Genomic DNA, 17,471 nt, shown 5'->3' with positions numbered 1-17,471 from the left:
GCTGCAGTGACCCGGGTTCAGTTCTGGGTACTGCCTGTGTGGAGTTTGCAAGTTCTCCCTGTGAGCACGTGGGTTTCAGCCAGGTGCTCCGGTTTCCTCCCATATGCCAAAGACTTGTTGGTTGATAGGTTAATTGGCCATTGTAAATTGCCCCTAGTGTAGGTAGGTGGTAGGGAAATATAGGGACAGGTGGGGATGTGGTAGGAATATGGAATTAGTGTAGGATTAGTATAATATGGGTGGTTGATGGTCAGCACAGACTCGGTGGGCCGAAGGGCCTGTTTCAGTGCTGTATCTCTTAAAAAAAAATACACAAGGTTAGGGATGATTCATCCTACTGGGATATCAAATGAATATTGAGATCCATCCAGGGATAAGGATTATCTCCCATATTCTGGTCATTGTTCAACTGGTGATTGTACTGTACTTGTTAATGATAACCTGCCGTGTCAACAGGCAATACAAGCAGCGAGAAGGGATTAAGCTACTACAGAAAATGCAAGACAAGGCTGAGGATACCTCAGAATAAGGGTCTGGCACCCATAATTTTTGGGCTGCACAGCCACTTTGAGGGAGGACTGTAAGAGGCAGTAATATTATTTTAATCGAAATTTATGGTTGAGACTTGCAAGACTATCCAAACCAGGAACACTGATAATTTAAATGAAATACAGGAAGCTATACTGCATACTGGTGTACAGAACACTGATCGAATCTGACCAGCATGCATTGTTGAAGGCCAAAAGGGCTTTCTGAGCTAAAGTAAGCTGTTAACAACTGCAAGCTGTTTTCACGAAAGATAACAGAGTCACTGGGGGAAAAAAAACTTTAAGGCTATGGAATATTTAGCAAAAAGTAGAAAAGTTGTAAAAATCAAGTCAAACCAATAAACAGGCATACTTCAAAGCGATAATAAAAACAAAAAGTGCTGGAAATATTCAGCAGGTCTGGCAGCATCTGTGGAGAGAGAAGCAGAGTTAACATTTCAGGTCAGTGACCTTTTTCATCAGAACCGGCAAAGGTTAAAAATGCAATAGGTTTTAAGCAAATAAAGTGGGGGTAGGGGAAAAGAGAACAAAAGGGAAGGTGTTGATAGGACAGAGGGTTAGAGAGATTAACTGACAAGGAGGTCATGGGGCAAAGGCAAAGAGTGTGCTAATGGTGTGGTGAAAGACAAAGCATTAGTGCAGAGAGGGTGTTAAACGACAGAATAATGAACAGCCCTAGCCAAAAGCATAAACATGAAAACAACAAAACAAAACAAACAAAACAAAGAACAGTACAGCACAGGAACAGGCCATTCGGCCATCCAAGCCTGCGTCGATCTTGATGCCTGCCTAAACTAACACCTTCTGCACTTCCGGGGCCCATATACCTCTATTCCCATCCTATTCATGTATTTGTCAAGATGTCTCTTAAATGTTGCTATCGTATCTGCTTCCACCACCTCCCCTGGCAGCAAGTTCCAGGCACTCACCAGCCTCTGTGTAAAAAACTTCCCTCGCACATCCCCTCTAAACTTTGCCCCTTGCACCTTAAACGTATGTCCCCTAGTAACTGACTCTTCCACCCTGGGAAAAAGCTTCTGACTATCCACTCTGTCCATGCCGCTCATAACTTGTAAACCTCTATCATGTCGCCCCTCCACCTCCGTCGTTCCAGTGAAAACAATCCGAGTTTTTCCAACCTGTCCTCATAGTTAATGCCCTCCAGACCAGGCAACATCCTGGTAAACCTCCTCTGTACCCTCTCCAAAGCCTCCACGTCCTTCTGGTAGTGGGCAGGTTCATGGTAAAAAAAAACAAAAATGATGAAACAAACCAAAATAAAAAAATAACAAAAATAAAAAAGGGCCAGTCATGCTCTGAAATTATCGAACTCAATGTTCAGTCCAGTAGGCTGTAGTGTGCCTAATCAGTAAATGAGGTGTTGTTCCTCGAGCTTGCGTTGATGTTCACTGCAACATTGCAGCAAGCCCAGGACGGAGACGTGGACATGAGAGCAGGGGGATGTTTTGAAATGGCAAGCGACAGGAAGCCTAGGGTCATGTTTTCAAACTGAGCGGAGATGTTCCGCAAAGCGGTCACCCAATCTGCGTTTGGTCTCCCCAGTGTAGAGGAGACCACATTGTGATCAGCGAGTACAGTATACTAAATTGTAAGAAGTACAAGTAAATGGCTGCTTCACCTGAAAGGAGTGTTTGGGACCTTGGATAGTGAGGAGATAGGAGGTCAAAGTTCAGGTATTACACCTCCTGCGATTCCATGGGAAGGGGACGAGGTATCGAGGTAATGGTGGAGTAGACCAGGGTGTCGCAGAGAGAACGATCCCTTCGGAATTCTGAGAGGGGAGGGGAGGGGAAGATGCTTTTGGCAGTGGCATCACGCTGCAGGTCGCGAAAATGGCTGAGGATGATCCTTTGGATGTGGAGGCTGGTGAGGTGGAAAGTGAGGACAAGAGGAACTCTGTCGTGGTTCTGGGATGGAGGGGAAGCAGTGAGGGCAGAAGTGCGGGAAATCGGCCAGACACGGTTGAGGGCCCTGTCAACCACAGTGGGGGGGGAATCCTCAGTTGAGGAAAAAGACATATCAGAAGTGCTGTGTGGAAGGTTGCATCATCAGAGCAGATGTGTTGGAGATGGAGAAACTGGGAGAACGGAATGGAGTCCTTACAGGAGGCAGGGTGTGAAGAAGTGTAGTCGAGATAGCTGTGGGAGACAGTGGACTAATAATGAATATTAGTGGACAGCCTATCCCCAGAGATGGAGACAGAGAGGTTGAGGAAGGGAAGGGAAGTGTCAGAGATGGACCATATAAAGTTGAAAGAAGAGTGGAAATTGGAAGCAAAGTTGACAGAAGTTTTCCAGTTCGAGGAGGGAGCAGGAAACGGCACCGATATAGTCATCAATGCCCCGGAAAAAGAGTTGGGGGAAGGGGCCTGAGTAGGACTGGAACAAGGAATGTTCAACATATTCCACAAAAAGAGAGGCATAACAAGGACCCATGCGGGGTACCCAGGGCAACACCTTTTATTTGAAGGAAGTGAGTGGAGTTGAAGGAGAAGTTGTTCAATGTGAGGACAAGTTCAGCCAGGCAGAGGAGGGTGGTGGTGGATGAGGATTGGTTGGGTCTTTGTTCAAGGAAGAAGTGGAGATCCCTCAAATCATCCTGGTTGGGGATGGAGGTGTAGAGAGATTGGACGTCCATAGTGAAGAGGAGGTAGTTAGGGCTAGGAAACGAGATTGTCAAAATGATGGAGGGTGTGAGGAGTCACGGATATAGGTGGGAAGAGACTGGACCAGGGGAGAAAAGATAGAGTCAAGATAGGAAGAAATAAGTTCAGTGGGGCAAGAACAGGCTGAAACGATGGGTCTGCTAGGACAGTCCTGTTTGTGGATTGTAGGAAGGAGACAGAAGCAGGCTGTCTGGGGTTGCGGGACTATGAGATAGGAAACTGCAGAGGGAAGATCTCTGGAAATGAGGTCAGTGACAATTCTGGGGGTCAGTGCCTGCACACTGTTTTTTTCATGTTTGGGCTTTTGGCTAGGGCTGTTCATTATTCTGTCATTTAACACTCTCTCTGCACTAATGCTTTGTCTTTTACCACACCATTAGCACACTCTTTGCCTTTGCGCCACGACCTCCCTGTCAGCTAATCTCTCTGACGCTCTGTCCTATCAACAGCCTTCCCTTTTGTACTCTTTTTCCCCACCCCTGCCTTATTTGCTTAAAACCCATTACGTTTCTAACCTTTGCTAGTTCTGATGAAAGGTCACTGACCTGAAATGTTAACTCTGCTTCTGTCTCCACAGATGCTGCCAGACCTGCTGAGTATTTCCAGCACTTTTTATTTTCATTTCAGATTTTCAGCATCTGCAGTATTTTGCTTTTACATCAAAGCTATGTTTCACTTTGATGCCAAGTTAGAACTGTGGAGAAGCTTCATGCGCACAAAACCCTGGAGCCATGGTGTCTGAAATCACAAAGATAAGAGACTGAACATATTTTAAGAATGCTAATTTATCTGGCCTAAGTTGTCCAAAGTGTTTTGAAAAGCTGTGAGAGTGACATAAACTGAAGCTGATTGATTACATCAGCGTTCGCCTTCCTTTGAAATGCAGAGAAATTAGAAATTCTCCAAGCAACAGCACTGGAGTGCTGATTTAGGCTGCATTGGAGTGTTCAAGTGGAGGTTTGGTGACTGAGGAAGTTCGGTGAGGAGGGAGCGAGGCGCTCCTTTCATTTCCAACCTGTCCTCAGAGTGAGGGGAGCCGAGAGTTTCCAAAGAGCACAGCTGACTGGTGAGTAAGTCCTGGTGGGTATTTTTCAAAGTGTATTGAATTGTAAGTCATTGTTTTAGCAAGACTTAGTTGTTTTTTTTTAATTATAATCTTCTAAAGTTTTAAATTTAAAGGGTTTAGTCATGGCAGGAGAGCTTGAAGCTGTGGTTTGCTCCTCTTGCTGCATGTGGGAATCCAGGAACATTTCCAGTCCCCGGGACCAGCATGTGTGCAGGAAGTGCGTCCAGCTGCAGTTCCTGGAAGCTCGGGTTTCAGAGCTGGAACGGTGGCTGGAAACACTGTGGAGCATCCGCGAGTCTGAGAGCATTGTGGATAGCACGTATAGAGAGGTGGTCACACCGCAGCTGAAGGGACTTGAGGAAGGAAGGGAATGGGTGACCACCAGGCAGTCCAGGAGAAACAGGCAGGTAGTTCAGGAGTCCCCTGGGGTCCCGCTTGCAAATCAGTATTCCATTTTGGAGGCTGGTTCCTCCAGGGAGTGCGGACACAGCCAAGCTTCTGGCACCGCAAGCAACCTGTCTGCACAGGAAGGGGGAAAGAGAGGAAGAGCAATAGTAATAGGGGATTCTATAGTCAGGGGAACAGATAGGCGCAACTGTGGCTGTCAACATGACTCCAGGATGGTGTGTTGCCTCCCTGTTGCCAGGGTCCGGATTGTCACTGAACGGCTGCAGGGCATCCTGAAGGGGGAGGGTGAAAAGGCAGAGGTCATGGTCCATGTTGGTACCAATGACATAGGTAGAAAGAGGGATGAGGTCTTGCATCAAGAATTCAAGGAGTTAGGCAGTAGACTAAAAAGCAGGACCTCTTGGGTTGTAATCTCTGGATTACTCCCAGTGCCACGTGCGAGCGAGTATAGAAATAGGAGAATAGCACAGAAGAATGCGTGGCTTAAGAGTTGGTGCAGGAGGGAGGGTTTTAGATTCCTGGACCACTGGGACCGTTTCTGGGGAAGGTGGGACCTGTACAAGCGGGACGGTCTACATCTGAACCAGAGGGGGACTTACATCCTTGCTGGTGGGTTTGCTAGTGCTGTTGGGAGGAGTTTAAACTAATTTGGCAGGGGGAGAGGATGCAGACTCCTAGCAGAATAGGGACACAGCTAAACACAGGAAAACAAACAAGTCAGAGGGAATACAGCAGAAGTAAGTTTCAAGGGGATATGACCAGGATGGAAGGCCTCTACTTTAATGCCAGGAGTATTACAGGTAAAACGGATGAGTTAAGGGCAATGATTGACACGTGGAATTGTGATATAGTAGCCATCATGGAGACGTGGTTGAGGGAGGGGCAGGATTGGCAGCTCAATATCCCGGGATATAGAATCTTCAGACGAGACAGAGGAGGGGGTAAAAGAGGAGGGGGCATTGCAATATTAGTTAAGGAGTCAGTTACTGCAGTAAGGAGAGATGATATCTTGGAGGGGGCATCAAATGAAGCTTTATGGTCGAGTTTAGGAATAGAAAAGTGACAGCCACATTGCGAGGTGTTTATTATAGACCCCCAGATAGTCAGCGGGAAATTGAGGAGCAAATATGTGCGCAATTTGCAGAGGTGTGTAAAAATAATAGGGTAATTATATTAGGTGATTTCAACTTTCCCAACATTAATTGGGATAGTCATCGTGTTAAGGACTCAGATGGAGTGGAGTTCTTAAAATGTATACAGGAGAACTTTTTAGCTCAATATGTAGAGGATCCAACAAGGGAGGGTGCAGTGCTGGACCTAATTCTGGGGAATGAAGCCGGACAGGTGGTTGATGTGTTGGTGGGGATGCATTTTGGTGATAGCGACCACAACATGGTACAATTTAAGCTTGTTATGGAGAAAAAAATAGACAAGTTGCAAAAAAAGGTTTTGGATTGGGGGAAGAGCGAATTTTAATAAAGTAAGGCAGGATCTGGCCAAGGTAGAATGGAAAGAATTACTTGTCGGGAAATCTACAGGAGAGCAGTGGGAAATCTACAGAAGAGCATTCAAAAAGGAAATGGGGAGGGTACAGGCCCAACATGTTCCCTCCAGGGTAATAGGTAGGAGCAACAAGCCCAGAGAACCATGGATGACCAGAAACATTCAGGGTATGATGAGAAGGAAAAGAGAGGCTTTTAGCAAATACAAGGAGAGCAAATCAATGGAAGCATTAGTGGAGTACAGAAAGTGTAGGATGGAGCTTAAGAAAGCAATTAGGAGAGCAAAGGGGGGATATGAGAAAGCTCTGGCTGGTAAAAGTAGGGAAAATCCCAAGATATTCTATAAGTATATCAATGGGAAGAGGATAACCAGGGAAAGAGTAGGACCCATTAGGGACCAAGGGGGAAATTTGTGGGTGGAGCCAGAGGACATTGGTAGGATGTTGAACGAATACTTCACATCTGTCTTCACCCAAGAGAAAGAGGATGTAGATATGGAACTGAGAGACTGTGAGGTTCTTGAGCAAATTGTCATAGGGAGTGACAAGGTATTGGAGGTTTTGGCAGGCTTAAAAGTGGACAAATCTCCAGGTCCGGGCGATTTGTGTCCCAGGATGCTGTGGGAGGCGAGGGTGGAGATTGCAGGGGCTCTGACCCGAATTTTTAATTCCTCACTGGCCACGGGGGATGTGCCAGAGGACTAGAGAACAGCTAATGTGGTCCCACTATTTAGGAAAGGTTGTCGAGATAAGCCAGGGAACTATAGACCAGTGAGTCTCACGTCAGTGGTAGGGAAACTATTGGAGAAAATTCTGAAGGAGAGAATCTATCACCACTTGGAGAGGCAAAATTTGATTAGGAATAGTCAGCATGGCTTTGTCAGAGGGAGGTCATGCCTAACAAATTTGATTGAATTTTTGAGCATGTGACCAGGTGTGTAGATGAGGGTAGTGCAGTTGATGTAGTTTACATGGATTTCAGCAAAGCCTTTGACAAGGTCCCACATGGGAGACTTTTCAAGAAAGCAAATGCACAAGGGATACAAGGTAACTTGATAAGGTGGATTCAAAATTGGTTTAGCTGTAGGAGACAGAGTGATGACAGACGGCTGTTTTAGTGACTGGAAGCCAGTGTCCAGTGGCGTACCACAGGGATCTGTGCTGGGTCCCCTATTGTTTGTCATTTATATAAACGACATAGATGACTATGTGAGGGGTAGGATCAGTAAGTTTGCGGATGACACAAAGATTGGCCGAGTGGTTAACAGTGAGGTGGAGTGTCTTAGGTTACAGGAAGATATAGACGGGATGGTCAAATGGGCAGAAAAGTGGCAGATGGAATTTAACCCTGAAAAGTGTGAGGTGATACACTTTGGAAGGAGTAATGTGACATGGAAGTATTCAATGAATAGCCTGACACTGGGAAGTTCCAAGGAACAAATGGACCTTGGCGTGTTTGTCCATAGATCTCTGAAGGCAGAAGGGCAGGTTAATAGGGTGGTGAAAAAGGCATATGGGACACTTGCCTTTATCAATCAAGGCATAGATTACAAAAGCAGGGAGGTCATGTTGGAGTTGTACAGAACTTTGGTAAGGGCACAGCTGGAGTACTGTGTGCAATTCTGGTCGCCACATTATAGGAAGGATGTGATTGTATTGGAGGGGGTGCAGAGGCGATTCACCAGGATGTTGCCTGGGATGGAACATTTAAGCTATGAAGAGAGGTTGGATAGGCTTGGGTTGTTTTCACTGGAACAGAGAAGACTGAGGGGTGACCTGATCGAGGTGTACAAGATTATGAGGGGCATGGACAGGGTGGATAGGGAGCAGCTGTTCCCCTTAGTTGAAGGGTAAGTTACAAGGGGTCACAAGTTTAAGGTGAGGGGCGGGAGGTTTAAGGGGGATTTGAGGAAGAACTTTTTTACCCAGAGGGTGGTGATGGTCTGGAATGCCCTGCCTGGGAGGGTGGTCGAGGCAGATTGCCTCACATCCTTTAAAAAGTACCTGGATGAACACTTGGCACGTCATAACATTCAAGGCTATGGGCCAAGTGCTGGCAAATGGGATTAGGTAGACAGGTCAGATGTTTCAATGCATCGCTGCAGACTCAAGGGGCCGAAGGGCCTCTTCTGCACTGTATTATTCTTTGATTATTATTCTGTGAACAGTTTGTAAGAACTAAGTAATTTAAAGGACTTGGATTGTTTAATTGTCCTGTGTTTTTAAAACGCAAGAGAGACCAGCAAAGGAAGCTGCTATTGTGTTTAGTGATGAAGAGTGATAAGAAGAGACTGAAGAAGAAGAAATACGGTTACTCACTCTCACACTTGCAGCCACCAGTTCAGAACCTGAAATTATGTGTACTTTAGAGGGTAGCTTTGAGGTGAGATTTGCATAAGACGCCAGGCATAAGTAGCCTGCAGCCAGGGTAAGGGGGAAAGGGGTTCGCACAAGTGCCAGCCTGCCAGAGGGCAAAGTCGTACACAGGTTTTTCTGCAGTCTCAGATGAGGAACTCGATGGGGTGGCATACAGAAAGAGGCTGATGGGTATACACAAAGAAAGGCTTGGTGCAGTGGCAGGCTCTCCACTGTCAAAGAACATGGGGGAGTTCAGCAGCAGCTCTGCACAGAGCTTCAGTCACATCCTTTCCAGCGCGGAAGTGATGAAGAACCTCATTAACATCACTTGTTGATCCAACAACTGATGGCCGATATCTCAACTTCCATTGCAGCACAGGCAGAAGCCACCCAATGTCTGTGTGCTGCAGTGGAAGCTCAGACCGAAGTCATGCAAGCTAAGTTTGTTGCCACACACATTCAGACTGCAAATCAAAGGGGCTTACAGGGTCTCAAAGCAGTTCAGGAATCTGTCCTCCAACACACTGCTAAGATTACTGAGGTGCCGCCCTGGAGGAGTAGCAGTTGCTCCATGGAGCACAAACCCTCTGTCCTCTCTCAGGATGACAATATTCATCTTCCTACCACTGCCACTCCGCTAGTGCCCTGATGCCTGTACTGCTGCCCGTGCCAAGTTGGTGCAGTCAAAAACTGGGCCTTCTAGGGCAGAGCTGCTTGAGGACATCCTACAAGGCCATCTGCAGTCTACCCAATGAAGGCCAGCAGCCTTCTGCCAGCCATGTTGCAGCCACTGGAGTAGCACTCCTCGCCCTGCTCTGAGGCTGCAGGTGTGTTTGCAACAAGCGTCAGATTTCAGTGAGCACCTCTTTAGTGAAACAGAGACATCGCGCACACTGTTCCTCACTGAGGCTGAGATAGGCGAATTGCTCCCTGAAGACCCTGGGTGGACATGGTCTCCTATGAGAGCCATTTTACCCCTCTTCACTCTTCGAGCAGCCTGTCTTCTTCTGTACCGCCTCTGTTCATTCTACCCATCATGCTGCAGGACAAAGGGAATGGAAACTACAGTGCCGATAACTGGGAGTAAATGATCTGAGCAGAACCCTTGAAGTGCAACAAGCTGACCGTGCACAACAAACAGAAGTGAGAAGGAATGTTAGAACAAAGAACAAAGAAGAACAGTACAGCATAGGAACAGGCCATTCGGCCCTCCAAGCCTGCACCGATCATGATGCCTGTCTAAACTAAAACCTTCTGCACTTCCGGGGTCCGTATCCCTCTATTCCCATCCTATTCATGTATTTGTCAAGATGCCTCTTAAACATCGCTATCGTACCTGCTACCAGCACCTCCCCCGGCAGCAAGTTCCAGGCACTCACCACCCTCTGTGTAAAAAACTTACCTCACACATCCCCTCTAAACTTTGCCCCTCGCACCTTAAACCTATGTCCCCTAGTAACTGACTCTTCCACCCTGGGAAAAAGCTTCTGACTTAAGTAACTTTAAGTGAAAATACAAACCAAACACTTCTATGAACTCAGCAACAGCCAGCAGAAATCAATCAGTAACTAATTTAAAAGTGGTTGATGATCCATTTAAATCCTGCTGCTGAAAGCATGTTCAGCTGTGCTAGGTTAAGAGAGGGTGTTAGCTGGAGGATTCAGTCGGAAATGGTACCACTAGAACCAAATCAGCTTTACACACTGATTGATGTCACAATCTGCCGACTTGGTATACTTCCAGCGCACACTCAAAGCGCCTGCACTTATGACTTGCCCATAAAGACATCCGGTGTGGCCTGCACCAGTGTGCGCGCATGCAGCAAGGACGCCGTTTTGGACTCAAAACAGCACTCATAGCACTCAAAATGCAGGTGCTCAGCAACCAAATTTCACATTCTAGGAATTTCATTTGGGCAAAAAAATTGCAGGTGAAAAAAAAATTCTGACATTTTGAATAATTTGTGGGAACCCAGCTTGCATGATTTATGAAGATATAATTGTTGCTATATGACAATGTATGATACATTTTCATTATTGCTTAGCAGCTATTGGGTGTCCCACAGTATTACATCATTAACATTCTAAAGATCTGGCACAGCTTCACATAGAAACATAGAAAAATAGGAGCAGGAGTCAGCCATTCGGCCCTTCGGGCCTGCTCCGCCATTCAAAAAAGATCATGGCTGATCGTCTAATTCAGTACCCTGTTCCCGCTTTCTCCCCATATCCCTTGATCCCTTTGGCTTTAAGAAATATCTCTATCTCATTTTTGAATATATTTAATGACTTGGCCTCCACTGCCTTCTGTGGTAGAGAATTCCACAGGTTCAGCACCCTCTGAGTGAAGAAATTTCTCCTCATCTCGGTTCTAAATGGCATACCCCATATCCTGAGACTGTGACCCCTGGTTCTGGACTCCTCAGCCATCAGGAACATCCTCCCTGCACCTAGCCTGTCTAGTCCTGTTAGAATTTTACAGGCTTCTATGTGATCACCTCTCATTCTTCTAAATTCTAGTGAATATAGGCCTAGTCGATCCAATCTCTCCTCATACATCAATCCTGCCATCCCAGGAATCAGCCTAGTAAATCTTCTTTGCACTCCCTCCATGGCAAGAACATCCTTCCTCAGATAAGGAGACCAAAACTGCACACAATACTCCAGATGTGGTCTCACCAAGGCCCTGTATAACTGCAGTAAGACATTTTTGCTCCTGTACGCAAATCCTCTTGCAATGAAGGCCGACATGCCATTCGCCTTCCTAACTACTTGCTGCACCCGAACGCTTGCTTTCAGCGACTGGTGTACAAGGCCACCCAGGTCTCGTGGCACCTCCCCCTTTCCCAATCTATCACCATTCAGATAATAATCTGCCTTTCTGTTTTTACAACCAAAGTGGATAACCTCACATTTATCCATGTTATACTGCATCTGCCATGCATTTGCCCACTCACCCAACTTGTCCAAATCACATTGCAGCCTCTTTGCATCCTCCTCACAGCTCACATTCCCCCCAGCATTCTGTCATCTGCAAACTTGGAAATGTTACATTTAGTTCCCTCACCCAAGTCACTAATATATGTTGTAAATAGCTGGGGCCGAAGCACTGATCCCTGCGGTACCCCACTAGTCACTGCCTGCCACCAGAAAAAGACCCGTTTATTCCAACTCTCAGTTTCCTGTCGGTCAACCAATTCTCAATCCATACCAGTATATTACCCCCAATCCCATGTGCTTTAATTTTGAACTCTAACCTCTTACATGGGACCTTATCAAAAGCCTTCTGAAAATCCAAATACACCACAACCACTGGTTCTTATCTAATACATCCCCAAAAAACTCCAGTAGATTTGTCAAGCATGATCTCCCTTTCATAAACCCATGCTGACTGTGCCCAATCCTGTTTATGCTTTCCAGGTGTTCTGCTATCTCTCTTTGGCCTCCTTGTCTCGAGAGACAATGGGTAAGCGCCTGGAGGTGGTCAGTGGTTTGTGGAGCAGCGCCTGGAATGGCTATAAAGGCCAATTCTAGAGTGACAGACTCTTCCACAGGTGCTGCAGAAAAAATTGTTTGTCGGGGCTGTTACACAGTTGGCTCTCCCCTTGCGCTTCTGTCTTTTTTCCTGCCAACTGCGAAGTCTCTTCGACTCGCCACACTTTAGCCCCGCCTTTATGGCTGCCCGCCAGCTCTGGCGATCGCTGGCAACTGACTCCCATGACTTGTGATCAATGTCACAGGACTTCATGTCGCGTTTGCAGATGTCTTTAAAGCAGAGACATGGACGGCCGGTGGGGCTGATACCAGTGACGAGCTCGCTCACAATGTGTCTTTGGGGATCCTGCCATCTTCCATGCGGCTCACATGGCCAAGCCATCTCAAGCGCCGCTGACTCAGTAGTGTGTATAAGCTGGGAATGTTGGCTGCCTCGAGGACTTCTGTGTTGGAGATACAGTCCTGCCACCTGATGCCAAGGATTCTCCGGAGGCAGCGAAGATGGAATGAATTGAGACGTCGCTCTTGGCTGACATACGTTGTCCAGGCCTCGCTGCCGTAGACCAAGGTACTGAGGACAGAGGCTTGATACACTTGGACTTTTGTGTTCCGTGTCAGTGCGCCATTTTCGCACACTCTCTTGGCCAGTCTGGACATAGCAGTGGAAGCCTTTCCCATGCGCTTGTTGATTTCTGCATCTCGAGACAGGTTACTGGTGATAGTTGAGCCTAGGTAGGTGAACTCTTGAACCACTTCCAGGGCGTAGTCGCCGATATTGATGGATGGAGCATTTCTGACGTCCAGTCCCATGATGTTCGTTTTCTTGAGGCTGATGGTTAGGCCAAATTCGTAGCAGGCAGCCACAAACCTGTCGATGAGACTGCAGACACTCTTCAGTGTGAGATGTTAAAGCAGCATCGTCAGCAAAGAGGAGTTCCCTGATGAGGACTTTCCATACTTTGGTCTTCGCTCTTAGATGGGCAAGGTTGAACAACCTGCCCCCTGATCTTGCGTGGAGGAAAATTCCTTCTTCTGAAGACTTGAACGCATGTGAGAGCAGCAGGGAGAAGAAAATCCCAAACAGTGTTATCACATCCTTAAAAATAGACTCTAGCATTTTCCCCACTACTGATGTACGGCTAACTGGTCTGTAACTCCTTGTGTTTTCTCTCCCTCCTTTTTTAAATAGTGGGGTTACATTTGCCACCCTCCAATCTGTAGGAACTGCTCCAGAGTCTATAGAATTTTGAAAGATGACCACCAATGCATCCACTATTTCCAGGGCCACTTCTTTTAGTACTCTGGGATGCAGATTAGCAGACCCTGGGGATTTGTCAGCCTTTAACCCCATTAATTTCCCTAGCACTATCTTTTTTTACTAATGCTGATTTCCTTCAGTTCCTTCCTCTCATTAGACCCTTTGTTCCCTAACATTTCTGGGAGGTTATTTGTGTCCTCCTTTGTGAAGACAGAACCAAAATATGTGTTTAATTGTTCTGCCATTTCTTTGTTCCCCATTATAATTTCCCCCGTTTCTGACTGTAAGGGACCTACATTTGTCTTCACTAATCTTTTTCTCTTCACATATTTGTAGAAGCTTTTACAGTCAGTTTTTATGTTCCTGCAAGTTTACTCTCATACTCTAATTTCCCCTGCTTAAATCAACCTCTTTGTCCTCCTTTGCTGAATGCTAAACTGCTCCCATCCTCGGACTTGCTGCTTTTTCTGGCAATTTTATATGCCTCCTTTAGAATTAGAATTAGAATTAGAATATTACAGCGCAGTACAGGCCCTTCGGCCCTCGATGTTGCGCCGAGCTGTGAAACCATCTGACCTACACTATTCCATTTTCATCCATGTGTCTATCCAATGTCCACTTAAACGCCCTTAAAGTTGGCGAATCTACTACTGCTGCAGGCAGGGCATTCCACGCCCTTACTACTCTCTGAGTAAAGAAACTACCTCTCACATCTGTCCTATATCTATCACCCCTCAACTTGAAGCTATGTCCCCTCGTGTTTGCCATCACCATCCGAGGAAAAAGACGCTCACTATCCACCCTATCTAACCCTCTGATTATCTTATATGTCTCTATTAAGTCACCTCTCCTCCTCCTTCTCTCCAACGAAAACAACCTCAAGTCCCTCAGCCTTTCCTCGTAAGACCTTCCCTCCATACCAGGCAACATCCTATACCTCCTCTTTGGATCTAGTACTATCCCTAATTTCTTTTGTAAGCCACGGTTGAACCACCTTTCCGGTTTTATTTTTGCGCCAGACAGGAATGAATAATTGTTGTAATTCACGCACACGTTCTTTAAATATTATCCGTTACCTATCCACCGTCAACCTTTTTAGTAAAGTTCCCCAACCTACCATAGCAAACTCGTGCCTCATACCTTCGTAGTTTCCTTTAAGTAGATTCAAGACCTTAGTTTCGGATTCAACTACTTCACTTTCCATCTTAATGAAGAACAACAAAGAACAAAGATAATTACAGCACAGGAACAGGCCCTTCGGCCCTCCAAGCCTGCGCCGATCCAGATCCTCTCTCTAAACATGTCGCCTATTTCCTAAGGTTCTGTCTCTCTTTTCTTCCTGCCCATTCATGTATCTGTCCAGATACATCTTAAAAGACTCCATCGTGCCCGCATCTACCACCTCCGCTGGCAATGCGTTCCAGGTGCCCACCACCCTCTGTGTAAAGAACTTTCCACGCATATCCCCCCTAAACTTTTCCCCTTTCACTTTGAACTCGTGTCCTCTAGTAATTGAAACCCCCACTCTGGGAAAAAGCCTCTTGCTATCCACCCTGTCTATACCTCTCATGATTTTGTACACCTCAATCAGGTCCCCCCTCAACCTCCGTCTTTCTAATGAAAATAATCCTAATCTACTCAACCTCTCTTCATAGCTAGCGCCCTCCATACCAGGCAACATCCTGGTGAACCTCCTCTGCACCCTCTCCAAAGCATCCACATCCTTTTGATAATGTGGCGACCAGAACTGTACGCAGTATTCCAAATGTGGCCGAACCAAAGTCCTATACAACTGTAACATGACCTGCCAACTCTTGTACTCAATGCCCCGTCCGATGAAGGAAAGCATGCCGTATGCCTTCTTGACCACTCTATTTACCTGCGTTGCCACCTTCAGGGAACAGTGGACCTGAACACCCAAATCTCTCTGGACATCAATTTTCCCCAGGACTTTTCCATTTACTGTATAGTTCACTCTTGAATTGGATCTTCCAAAATGCATCACCTCGCATTTGCCCTGATTGAACTCCATCTGCCATTTCTCTGCCCAACTCTCCAATCTATCTATATTCTGCTGTATTCTCTGACAGTCCCCTTCACTATCTGCTACTCCACCAATCTTAGTGTCGTCTGCAAACTTGCTAATCAGTCCACCTATACTTTCCTCCAAATCATTAATGTATATCACAAACAACAGTGGTCCCAGCACGGATCCCTGTGGAACACCACTGGTCACACGTCTCCATTTTGAGAAACTCCCTTCTACTGCTACTCTCTGTCTCCTGTTGCCCAGCCAGTTCTTTATCCATCTAGCTAGTACACCTTGGACCCCAAGCGCCTTCACTTTCTCCACCAGCCTACCATGGGGAACCTTATCAAACGCCTTACTGAAGTCCATGTATATGACATCGACAGCCCTTCCCTCATCAATCAACTTTGTCACTTCCTCAAAGAATTCTATTAAGTTGGTAAGACATGACCTTCCCTGCACAAAACCATGTTGCCTATCACTGATGAGCCCATTTTCTTCCAAATGGGAATCAATCCTATCCCTCAGTATCTTCTCCAGCAGCTTCCCTACCACTGACGTCAGGCTCACCGGTCTATAATTACCTGGATTATCCCTGCTACCCTTCTTAAACAAGGGGACAACATTAGCAATTCTCCAGTCCTCCGGGACCTCACCCGTGTTTAAGGATGCTGCAAAGATATCTGTTAAGGCCCCAGCTATTTCCTCTCTCGCTTCCCTCAGTAACCTGGGATAGATCCCATCCGGACCTGGGGACTTGTCCACCTTAATGCCCTTTAGAATACCCAACACTTCCTCCCTCCTTATGCCGACTTGACCTAGAGTAATCAAACATCTGTTCCTAACCTCAACATCCGTCATGTCCCTCTCCTCGGTGAATACCGATGCAAAGTACTCGTTTAGAATCTCACCCATTTTCTCTGAGTCCAAGCATAACATTCCTCCTTTGTCCTTTAGTGGGCCAATCCTTTCTCTCGTTACCCTCTTTCTCCTTATATATGAATAAAAGGCTTTGGGATTTTCCTTAACCCTGTTTGCTAAAGATATTTCATGACCCCTTTTAGCCCTCTTAATTCCTCGTTTCAGATTGGTCCTACATTCCCGATATTCTTTCAAAGCTTCGTCTTTCATCAGCCGCCTAGACCTTATGTGTGCTTCCTTTTTCCTCTTAGCTAGTCTCACAATTTCACCTGTTATCCATGGTTCCCTAATCTTGCCATTTCTATCCCTCATTTTCACAGGAACATGTCTCTCCTGCACGCTAATCAACCTCTCTTTAAAAGCCTCCCACATATCACATGTGGATTTACCTTCAAACAGCTGCTCCCAATCTACATTTCCCAGCTCCTGCCGAATTTTGGTATAGTTGGCCTTCCCCCAATTTAGCACTCTTCCTTTAGGACCATAATTCTATCATGTTATGGTCTCTCCTCCCCAAGGGACCCCGCACAACAAGATTGTTAATTAATCGTTTCTCATTGCACAATACCCAGTCTTTTTGATTCCTCAATGTATTGGTCTAAAAAACAGTCACGTACACACTCCAGGAAATCATGCTCCATAGTATTATTACTAATTATTTTTTTTATTTAGAGATACAGCACTGAAACAGGCTCTTCGTTCCAACGAGTCTGTGCTGACCAACAACAACCCATTTATATTAATCCTACATTAATCCCATATTCCCTACCACATCCCCACCATTCTCCTACCACCTACCTACACTAGGGGCAATTTACAATGGCCAATTTACCTATCAACCTGCAAGTCTTTGGCTGTGGGAGGAAACCGGAGCACCTGGCGGAAACCCACGCGGTCACAGGGACCACTTGCAATCTCCGCACAGGCAGTACCCAGAGCTGAACCCGGGTCGCTGGAATTGTGAGGTTGCGGTGCTAACCACTGCGCCACTGTGCCGCCCAATCTATGGTTTGACCAATCTATATGTACATATAGATGTACCTCAATGACTGTAATTTTTATTCATTCGTAGGATGTGGGTGCTGTCAAGGGCAGCATTTATTGCCCATCCCTGATTGTCCTTGGTGGTGGTGAGTTGCCTTCTTGAACCGTTGCAGTCCATGTGGTGTATAGGTAAACCCATACTGCTGTTGGGGGGGGGG

At 46.3% G+C, this 17,471-nt stretch overlaps 1 protein-coding gene across 6 annotated transcripts in view; it reads right to left on the bottom strand.

Moving 5' to 3' along the window:
• tmem267 (transmembrane protein 267) overlaps positions 1–17,471 on the bottom strand; it is a 47,235-nt gene that overhangs the window by 12,817 nt on the left and 16,947 nt on the right. The window contains exon 3 of one of the 6 annotated variants that reach the window (XR_010976634.1): positions 3,780–3,972. The exons of the other annotated variants lie outside the window; for them this stretch is intronic. The gene's annotated coding sequence lies outside the window, so the exon portion shown is untranslated. The remainder of the gene's footprint in view (positions 1–3,779; positions 3,973–17,471) is intronic. 6 annotated transcript variants of the gene reach the window in all.

This window comes from Heterodontus francisci, chromosome 1, assembly GCF_036365525.1.
Source record: "Heterodontus francisci isolate sHetFra1 chromosome 1, sHetFra1.hap1, whole genome shotgun sequence".
Taxonomy (NCBI): domain Eukaryota; kingdom Metazoa; phylum Chordata; class Chondrichthyes; order Heterodontiformes; family Heterodontidae; genus Heterodontus; species Heterodontus francisci.
This window is presented reverse-complemented; position numbering and strand designations above follow the sequence as displayed.